Here is a 10,877-nt window from a genome sequence, read left to right as displayed (position 1 = left end):
TGAGACCGGCAGGTTTTGGTGACAGATTGGACATGAGGGGTGAACGAGAGAGTGGAGTCGAGGGTGACACCAAGGTCGTGGGCTTGTGAGACGGGAAGGATGGTAGTGACATCAACAGTGATGGGAAAGTCAGGGAGAGGGCAGGGTTTGGGAGGGAAGACAAGGAGTTCAGTCTTGGACATGTTGAGTTTTAGGTGGTGGGCAAACATCCAGATGGAGATGTCCTGAAGGCAGGAGGAGATGCGAGCCTGGAGGGAGGGGGAGAGAGCAGGGGCAGAGATGTAGATTTGGGTGTCGTCAGCATAGAGATGATAGTTGAAGCCGTGGGAGCAAATGAGGTCACCAAGGGAGTGAGCATAGATCGAGAACAGAAGGGGACCAAGAACTGAACCTTGGGGAACCCCCACAGTAAGGGGATGGGAGGGGGAGGAGGAGCCTGCAAAAGAGACTGAGAATGAACGGCCGGAGAGATAAGAGGAGAACCAGGAGAGGACGGAGTCTGTGAAGCCAAGGTTGGATAGTGTGTTGAGGAGAAGGGGGTGGTCCACAGTGTCGAAAGCAGCTGAGAAGTCGAGGAGGATTAGTACAGTGCTTAGCACAGAGTAGGGGCATAGCAAATGCCACAGTTGTTACTATCATTACCTCATGGCTGAAAGCACCTTGGCTTAGTGGAAAGAGCCTGGGCTTTGGAGTCAAATGTCATGGGTTCGAATACTGGCTTAGCCACTTGCCAGCTGTGTGAACTTGGGCAAGTCACTTAACTTCTCTCTGCCTCAGTGACCTAATCTGTAAAATGGGGATGAAGACTGTGAGCCCTGTGTGGGGCAACCTGATTACCTTGTATCTACTCCAGCACTTAGAACAGTGCCTGGCACATGGTAAGCGCTGAACGAATGCCAACATTATTATTAATATTATTCTAGTTCTTTCAAAACCTCTGGCCAACACAGAAAGCTCAAGAGGGTCAAGAAAGGTTTTTGGTAGCCCCCTGGATTGAGCAATCCATGTTGGATTCCTGGAGGAAGAGTAATGACAGTATTAGAATGTCAGACTTCGAACTTCCTCATTCCCTGATCAGCCTCAGAACGCTGTCTCCGACGGGGCTATCAGGATGATCGAAGGGTCTGCATGCTCACTGTGGGCAGGAGATGTGCCTGTTATATTGTACTCTCCCAAGCACTTAGTAGTAAGTGCTCTGCACTGTAAATGCTCAACAAATGCAATGGACTGACTTACTGAACGGCATGCTGGTCGCCCTTTTGGACATCCACCAAGTGCTTAGGCCAGTGCTCTGCACACAGCGCTCAATAAATACGATTGAATGAATGAATGAATGATGAAGGAAGAACCACCTAACCCATCCCTCCCCATCCCGCCCTTTCCTGTTCATCAGCTAATCTCTCTAAACCCTTCTGGAACTTATGGCCATTTTCAGAAGCAAGCAATCAATCAATAGTATGCCTTGAAGTCTTACTTGGTAGAGAGCTACCCTAAGTGCTTCGGAGCTACCTAACAACAGAGTTGGATGTGAGAGCTGCCAGAGAGCACACAAATTCCATATGTTCGCTGTAAGTGATGTTTTAGTTCTCCGCATGGGATCCAGCTGTTATTCAGTCCCCCAAGAGGGTCTGTGACAATAAGGAGCAAGGGTCTTCTATCCTACATCTGGTCCTCTTAGAGCCAAACGGTTGGGAGGCCGAACTCTATATCTCTCTCCATTCATTCAAAATATTTACCATCTAGTTGCTATTTCTGACCGGAGTTGGAAAAAGAGCCCACAATTTGACGTGTATCAGGTGATTGGCTTCTGATGCAAGGCTGAGGGGGTGGTGTTTTTCGGTGTGTTATTTATCTACCTGTGACTAAAAGCGAAATGACTAAGAATGGCTCCAAGGAACATAATTACGAGTGATAGCCCCCTCTGTTTCTCTGAATAGACATGGGGAGGAAAGTGCCTCAGATAGCCCGCGGGAGCTGGAGGTACTGTATTTAGCATCCTGCTCGGGCTGGGAGGTTGGTGGGAAGGGAGGTGGAGGGTCTGCTCTAGCCCCCCAGAGAAAGAAACTCATTACAGGGTCCAATGACTCCCTTCAGGCCCAGCTAAATCTAGGGAAGAAATCGATGGGGCAGAATCAGCCACTGCATCAACTTTGCGCTTGAGTTTGTGACCTTGATTCACCCCACCCTCAACACTGTAATAACAATAATAATAATGATGGCATTTGTTAAGCACTTACTATGTGTGAAGCACTTCTAAGCACTGGGGGGCTACAAGGTGATCAGGTTGTCCCATGTAGGGCTCACAGTCTTAATCCCCATTTTACAGATGAGGGAACTGAGTCTTAGAGAAGTTAAGTGACTTGCCCAAGGTCACACAGCAGACACGTGGCGGAGTCGGGACTAGAATCCACGACCTCTGACTCCCAAACCCGGGCTCTTTCCACTGAGCCATGCTGCTTCTCCCAAGTTGTAGAACTTAACAGCATGGCGTAGTGGATAGTGCAAGGGCGTGGGATTCAGAAGGTCATGGGTTCTAATCCTGACTCTGCCACTTGTCTTCTGGGTACCCTTGGGCAAGTCTCTTCACTTTTCTGTACCTCAGTTCCCTCATCTGTAAAATGCGGATGGAGACTGTGAATCTCACATGGGACAGGAACTGTGTCTAACCCGATTTTCTTGTATCCACCCCAGTGCTTAGTACAGTGCCTGGCACTTAGTAAGCACTTAGCAAATGCCATCATTATTATTAGTAGTATGCACATAGTTATGTATTTGTATTAGTCAATCCTACTTATTGAGCATTTACCGTGTGCAGAGCACTGCACTAAGAAGCTTACCATCTGGAGGGGGAGACAGACATGGATATAAATCCATAAATTTTAGATATGCGTGTAAGTCCTGTGGGGCTGAGGAAGGGGTGAATAAAGGAAACAAATCCAAATGCTCACAGAAGGGAGTGGGAGACGAGGAAATGATGGCTTAGTCTGGGTATGCTTCTTGTCTGGCTGTCTCCCCTTCTAGATTGTAAATTCCTTGTGAGCAGGGAGCATGTCTACCAATTCTTTATGCTATACTCTGCCGAGTGCTTAGTACAGTGGTCTGAACACAGTGTGCGCTAATTAAATATGATTAATTGATTGACTGCTTTATACTAGCCTTCTGTGACTTTGTGCCAGGATGACATCTGGGGCTTTGACTTTTCCTATCACTGATTTTAATAATAGTCAATCTTATTTATTGAGCACTTACTGTGGGCAAAGCACTGTTTTAAACACTTGAGTGAGTATAATAATAGTAATAATAATGTCATTTACTAAGCCCTTATAATGTGTCAAGCACTGGGTTAGACACAAGTTAATCAGGTTAGACACAAGTTAATCAGGTTGGACACAATCCCTGTCCCACATGGAGCTCACAGTCCAAGCAAGAGGGAAAACAGGAGATGTATCCCAATTTTACAGTTGAGGAAACTGAGGCACAGAGAAGTTAAGTGACTTTCCCAGGGTCACACAACAGGCTCTTGGCAGAGGTAGGATTAGAATTCAGGTCCTCTGACTCCTAGGCCTGGGCACTTTTCACTAGGCCATGCTAATTCTGAGCTCTTACTGTGAATAAGTTGAACTCTGTGGTAAGCAAGGGGATAAATACAGGCTAATCAATTCAGACATGGGTCAATCAACTTATTAATAATATTTGTTGAATGCTTATTGTGGGCAGGGCACTGTACTAAGGGCTTGGGAAACTCCAGCGCAGTTTGTAGCCTCTCACATAAGGATCACAGTCTATGATGGGGAGGAGAGATATATGGCTCAAGTGTTTAGTACAGTGCTCTGCACACAGTAAGCGCTCAATAAATATGATCGAATGAATAAATGGCCACATAGAATAATAGGAACGAAGAGAAAATGAAGACTACAGTAGTTCTCCAACTCTCTAAATACCAAGATCTGTGCTTAGCCAAGATGCAGATATGAAAGAATGACATCAAACCCAGTGCCTGTCCCGTGCCGGTCTCAAAGACAAATTAGGCAGGGATTGTCTCTCTTTATTGCTGAATTGTACTCTCCCAAGCACTTAGTACAGTGCTGTGCACACAGTAAGCGCTCAGTAAATATGATTGAATGAATGAATGAGTGGGTTGGACACAGTCCCGGCCCCATGTGGGGCTCACAGTCTCAATCTCCATTTTACATTCATTCAACTGTATTTATTGAGTGCTTACTGTGTGCAGAGCACTGTGCTAAGCGCTTGGGAAGTACAATTCGGCAACAGATAGAGACAATTCCTAACCAACAGCGGGCTCACAGTCTAGAAGGGGAAGACAGACAACAAAACAAGTAGCATTAATACCATCAAAATAGATAATAGAATTATAGATATATACACATCATTAACAAAATCAGTAGAGTAATAAATATGTACAAATATACACAAGTGTGGTGGGGAGGGGAAGGGGGTAGAGCAGAGGGAGGGAGTAGGGGTGGTGGGGAGGGGAGGAGGAGCAGAGAAAAAGGGGGGCTCAGTCTGGGAAGGCCTCCTGGAGGAGGTGAGCTCTCAGTAGGGCTTTGAGCTACAGATCAATCAATCAATCAATCATATTTATTGAGCTCTTACTGTGTGCAGAGCACTTAACTAAGTGCTTGGGAAGTACAAATTGGCAACATAAAGAGACGGTCTCTGCCCAACAGTGGGCTCACAGTCTAGAAGAGTAAGATAAGATGAGGTAACTGATGAGGTAACTGAGGCACAGAAAAGTGAAGTGAATTGCCTAAGGTCACACAGCAGAGAAAGAGGGAGAACAGGTATCTAATTCCCATTTTACAGATAATCAACAAGTGCTTGCTTATTTTATGTTTGAGTGCCCACTGTATGCAGAGCCCTGTACTAAGTGCTTGGAAGAGTACGATACAATAGATTTCATAGACACGATCCCAGCCCACAAGGAGCTTACAGCATGGATGAGGAAACTGAGGCACAGATTAGCTAAGTGACTTGCCCAGGGTTGCACAGCAGGGCAGGTAGCAGAGCTGGGATTGAAACCCAGGTTCTGTGATTCCCAAGCCAGTGCACTTTCCTCTAGAATGCAATCTAGTTGTGGGCAGGGACTGTGTCTGTCTATTGCTACAGTGTACTTTCCCAGGCACTTAGTCCAGTGTTTTGCACACAATAAGTACTCAATAAATGTGATTGAATGAACGAATGAACTTTCCACTAGGCCATGCCTTCTCATGTCCTCTTTATGGTTGAGAAAACTGAAGCCCAGAGCCGTTAAGTAAATTGCCCAAGGTCACACAGCAGGTAAATAGCAGAGCTGGGATTAGAACGCCCGTCCTCGGACACCCAGGTCCTAACTCCTGGGACTGGGCTATAATTCATTCATCCAATCATATTTACTGTGTGCAGAGTGCCGTACTAAGCGCTTGAGAAGAACAAGTCGGCAGCATATAGAGACGGTCCCTACCCAACAACGGGCTCACAGTCTAGAAGGGGGAGACAGACAACAAAACAAAACAAAACTATAATGCTTCTTGAGTGGTTGTTAAGCCCTTACTATGTTCCACACAGGGTGCAAGATAATCAGATCGGACACAGTCCCTATCTCACATGGGGCTCACAGTCTAAGTAATAATAATAATCATAATAATCATGGCATTTGTGAAGCACTTACTATATACCAGGCACTGTACTAAGCGCTGAGGAGAGCCTAGGCCCCCGACTTCTGCACCAACACTTTTTCCAGAGACCTCACTGCCTCCCTGACAAACAACCAGGCAAGTTCAAATTTCATAATCAAAAACATAAACCTTAAAATAGGTATCATATGGACGAGTGATGACTACTGGAGAGGTGAAAACTTACAAACGTCTTTGAATGGTAATATACGGCAGCCCTGAGTGTTGTTTGCTACATATTTGTTTTTGCTTTCCTGTGTTATTACTTTCCCTGTGTGCCTGTGCCAGTTTCCCTCCTTTATCCTGTGTGTCCCCACTGAGACAGTGACTGTATCAATAGCCTGGTCCTTTTCCCCAGTGCTCAGTACCCAGCTTTGCACAAAGCATTCAACAAATGCAATGAATAATAATCATTTTTCAGCCACACTCCTATCCATCCAAAATAATCTCATAGTCAGTAGCATCATCTTTAAACCCCCAAAACAACTGTACTCTTTATTCACACACAGGCACACACACAGAGAAAAAAAATACTAAGGCATAGAATCCAGTCGGTCAGTCGTATTTATTGAGCTGAGTACAGTACCGGGCACTGTGTTAAGTGCTTGGAAAAGTTCAACACAACAATATAACAGACACAGTCCCTGCCCACAGTGAGCTTACAGTCTAGATGGGGAGATAGACATTAATATAAATAAATTACAGATATGTACTTAAGTGCTAATGATAAGGAGTTTCTGTTGGACGGGGAGGTAGATAAGCAACCACCGGAAGTTCTTGAGGAGTGGGGAAACATGGATTGAACATTTTTGTAGAAAAATGATCTGGGCAGTAGAGTAAAGTATGGACTGAAGTGGGGAGAGACAGGAGGCAGGGAGGTCAACAAGGAGGCTGATGCAGTAATCAAGGAGGAATAGGATAAGTGATTGGATTAACGTGGTAGCAGTTCGGATGGAGAGGAAAGGGAGGAATTTAGCGATGTTGTGAAGGTTGAACCAACAAGATTTAATGATAGATTGAAAATGTGGGTTGAATGAGAGAGAGGAGTCAAGGAGAAGCAGGGTGGGTCAGTGGAAAGAGCACGAGCCTGAGAGTCAGAAGGACCTGGGTTCTAATCGTGGCTCTACCACTTGTCTGCTGAGTGATCCCAGTGCTTAGAACAGTGCTTGGCACATAGCGCTTCAAAAATACCATTGTTATAATTATTATCATTATTTAGGCTTGTAAGGCAGGAAGGATGGTTGTTCTGCCTACATTGATGGGAAAGTCATGGGGAGGACAGGGTTGGGGTGGGAAAATGATAAATTCTGTTTCGGATATGTCAAGTTTGAGGTGACAGCAGGACATCCAAGTAGTGAGGTCTTGAAGACAGGAGGAAATGTGAGACTGCAGAGAAAGAGAGAGATCAGGGCTGGAGATGTAGATTTGGGTATCAATCAATCAATCAATCAATCATATTTATTGAGCACTTACTGTGTGCAGAGCACTGTACTAAGCGCTTGGGAAGTACAAGTTGGCAACATATAGAGACAGTCCCTACCCAACAGTGGGCTCTCATACAGGTGGTAGTTGAGTCCACGTGAGCAAATGAGTTCTCCAAGGGAGTAGGTGAAGATGGAGACTAGAAGGGGACCCAGGACTGAAACTTGAGGGACCCCCACAGTTGGCGGGTGGGATGCAGAGGAGAAGTTCACAAAAGAGACTGGGAATCAGCAGCCAGAGAGACAGTAGAACCAGGAGAGGACAGTGTTAGTGAAGCCAAGGTTGTATAATGTTTCTAGAAGGGGGTGGCCGACAGTAAGAGGTCGAGGGGGATGAAGACGGAGGAGAGCCCGTTGGATTTGGCAAGAAGGAGATCATTTGTGACCTCTGAGAGGGCAGTTTCTGTGGAGTGAAGGGGATGGAAGCCAGATGGAAGGGAGTCAAGGAGAGAATTGAAAAAGAGGAACTTGAGATAGGCTGACAATCTTGCATAGAGGCAGGGTGGCCTAGTGGAAAGACTGCAGGTCTGGGAATCAGAGGACCTGGGTTCTGATCCTAGCTTTGCCACTTACCTGCTGTATGACATTGGACAAGTCACTTAACTTTTCCGTGCTTCAGTTCCCTCTACTGCAAAATGGAGATTAAATAGCTGTTCTCCCTCCTACTTTACACTATGAGCCTCATGTGGGACCTGATTATCTTGTAACCGCCTTAGTGCTTAGTACAGTACCTAACACAGAGTAAGCACTCAACAAATACCACAATTATTTTATTATTATTATCATCATCATTATTAATAGTATCGGAGAAACAGCTGACTAGTTCTCCTATGGACACTTATATGCCCACCACAAGGGAGCAAACTTAATGGGATATTTTAGGCACTAAGCAGAGATGTTTGAGCATTAGTATCCCACCCCACAACCCCTGACCCCTATGAACATAGGTTTAGAAACAGAGTATCAGCTTAGACAGGCCTTAAAAGGCCAGGTGGTTTATTCATTCAATCGTACTTATTGAGCGCACACTGTGTATTTATTGAGCGCATACTGTGTGCATAGCACTGTACTAAGTGCTTGGGAGAGTACAATATAACAATAAATGGACATATCCCCTGCCCACCGTAAGCTTGCAGTCTAGAGGAAGTTAAATGGCCAGGAGGATCTACCAGCAATGGCTCCATGTCAAACCTCTATCTTGAAGTGACTGAAGAGTGCGACTTTTAGACTGTGAGCCTACCCTTTTAGACTGCGAGCCCACTGTTGGGTAGGGACTGTCTCTATATGTTGCCAACTTGTACTTCCCAAGCGCTTAGTACAGTGTTCTGCACACAGTAAGCGCTCAATAAATATGATTGATTGATTGATTGACTTGACTTCAGGGAATTGGCCAGGTAAAGAGGTTCTGGCTGTCTATCCTAACTGAAACACACCCATTCCTGCAGATGTCTGAGCCCCTAACCAGGCTTTGCCCCCTTATTTCCCCAGTCCATCCTTTTCTTGTCTTATGCCGTCGAGTCGTCTCCGACCCATAGCGACACCATGGACATACCTCCCCCAGAACTCCTCACCTCCATCTGGAATCGTTCTGGTAGTGCAGCGTGGCTCAGTGGAAAGAGCCCGGGCTTGGGAGTCAGAGGTCATGGGTTCTAATCCCGACTCCGCCAATTGCCAGCTGTGTGACTTTGGGCAAGTCACTTAACTTCTCTGTGCCTCAGTTACCTCATCTGTAAAATGGGGATGAAAACTGTGAGCTCCACGTGGGACAACCTGATCACCTTGTAATAATAATAATAATGATGATGGCATTTATTAAGCGCTTACTATGTGCAAAGCATTGTTCTAAGCGCTGGGGGGATACAAGGTGATCAGGTTGTCCCACGGGGGGCTCACAGTCAACCCCCATTTTACAGATGAGGTAACTGAGGCCCAGAGAAGTTAAGTGACTTGCCCAAGGTCACGCAGCTGACAATTGGCGGAGCCGGGATTTGAACTCACGACCACTGACTCCAAAGCCCGTGCCCTTTCCATTGATCCATGCTGCTTCTCTTAGCCTTGTAGCCTCCCCAGTGCTTAGAACAGTGCTTTGCACAAAGTAAGGATTTAGCAAATGCCATCATCATTATTATTATTATTAGTGGATCCACAGAGTTTTCTTGGTAAAAATCCAGAAGTGGTTTACCCCTCTCCATCCCTCCCATCTTACCTCCTTCCCTTCCCCACAGCACCTGTATATATGTATATATGTTTGTACATATTTATTGCTCTATTTATTCATTTATTTTACTTGTACATATCTATTCTATTTATTTTATTTTGTTAGTATGTTTGGTTTTGTTCTCTGTCTCCCCCTTTTAGACTGTGAGCCCACTGTTGGGTAGGGACTGTCTCTATATGTTGCCAACTTGTACTTCCCAAGTGCTTAGTACAGTGCTCTACACACAGTAAGCGCTCAATAAATACGATTGATTGATTGATTTACCACTGCCTCCTTCCGCGCAGTTAACTCGAGTCTCCGCCCTCAACTCTCTCCCGTGCCCTTGCTTCCCAACACAGGTGAGTTTTTATTCATAGCAGATTGCCTTCCACTGGCTAGCCACTGCCCAAGCTAGAAATGGAATGGGTAGGCCTCTGTTTGACTCTCCCTCCTGGAGTTGAGACTGGTAGAGGACTGGACACTCTCCAGCTGCGACTCTGAGAGGATCCAGTCCATCCTAGATCCTCACTATCCTAACTCTGTGGGTCAGCGGGCAGTGGAGGGGCTTGGATGCAGTTTCCCCTTCCTCTTTTCCTCCTTCCCTCCCTCCTTATCATCCTGCTCCTGCCGCTGCAGCTTACTTTTCATTCACAGCAGCGGCAGCATCCGCAACTGTGCAAGCTGTTGGAGGAGAAGGGCCAGAGCTGGAGGGGAGAGGGGTTCCCCCATTTTTCAGAGGGTGGTGGCAGCAACAGCAGGAGAAGAAAACTAGGGAATCGGGAGGGAGCAGGGCAAGATTGGGTAGGGCTCAGTTTACAACAACTCAACAAGAAAGGGGTGTCGTGGAAAGAGCAGGGGAATCAGAGGACCTGGGTTCTAATCCTGTCTCTGCCATTTGTTTGTGGTGTGACCTCAGGCAAGTCACTTCAAGTCTCTGGGCCTCAGTTACCTCATCTGTAAAGTGGGGATTAAGACTGTGAGTCCTCTGTGGGACAGGGACTATGTCCAACCTGATTATTTTTAGAGCCATGTGGTTTAGTGGAAAGAGCATGGACCTGGAGTCAGGGGACCTGAGTTCCAACGCTGCCTCTGCCACATTCTTACTGTGTGACATTGGGTAAGTCACTTAACTTCTCTGAGCCTCAGTTCCCTCACCTGTATCCTCACTTTCAGTTCCTCACTTTCAGAGAGGAACTGTTCCTCACTTTTAGTACCTGTTCCCCCTCCTACCTAGATTGCAAGCCATGTGGGACAGGGACTGTGTCTGACCTGATTATCTTGCATTTTCCCCAGCACTTAGAACAGTGCTTGGCACATAGTAAGCGCTCAGTGTTCCAATTTTTATTATTACTGTTGTTGTTATTCTTCTTACCAATATCTTGTTATTAACTTCTGAGGTTCTAGGGGAGTTAAACTTCTCCCTCAGGAATGGAACTAACATTGAACAAGCACATGATCTACATATTAGTTTCTCTCCCCACCTGCCATTGTCATGTATTTGCATAAACCGGCATTTCTTGAGCATTA

At 46.0% G+C, this 10,877-nt stretch overlaps 1 non-coding gene across 1 annotated transcript; it reads right to left on the bottom strand.

Annotated features, from left to right (window-relative positions):
* Positions 1-9,719: 9,719 nt before the first annotated feature.
* Positions 9,720-9,857, bottom strand: LOC119924638. Its single transcript, XR_005449340.1, has one exon. It is a non-coding gene; the product is annotated as a small nucleolar RNA SNORA7 (small nucleolar RNA).
* Between the last annotated feature and the right edge of the window lie 1,020 nt (positions 9,858-10,877).

The sequence above is a fragment of the Tachyglossus aculeatus genome, chromosome 2 (genome assembly GCF_015852505.1).
Source record: "Tachyglossus aculeatus isolate mTacAcu1 chromosome 2, mTacAcu1.pri, whole genome shotgun sequence".
Lineage (NCBI taxonomy): Eukaryota > Metazoa > Chordata > Mammalia > Monotremata > Tachyglossidae > Tachyglossus > Tachyglossus aculeatus.
The sequence above is the reverse complement of the archived record's forward strand: the minus strand, read 5'-3'. Positions and strand labels throughout refer to the sequence as shown.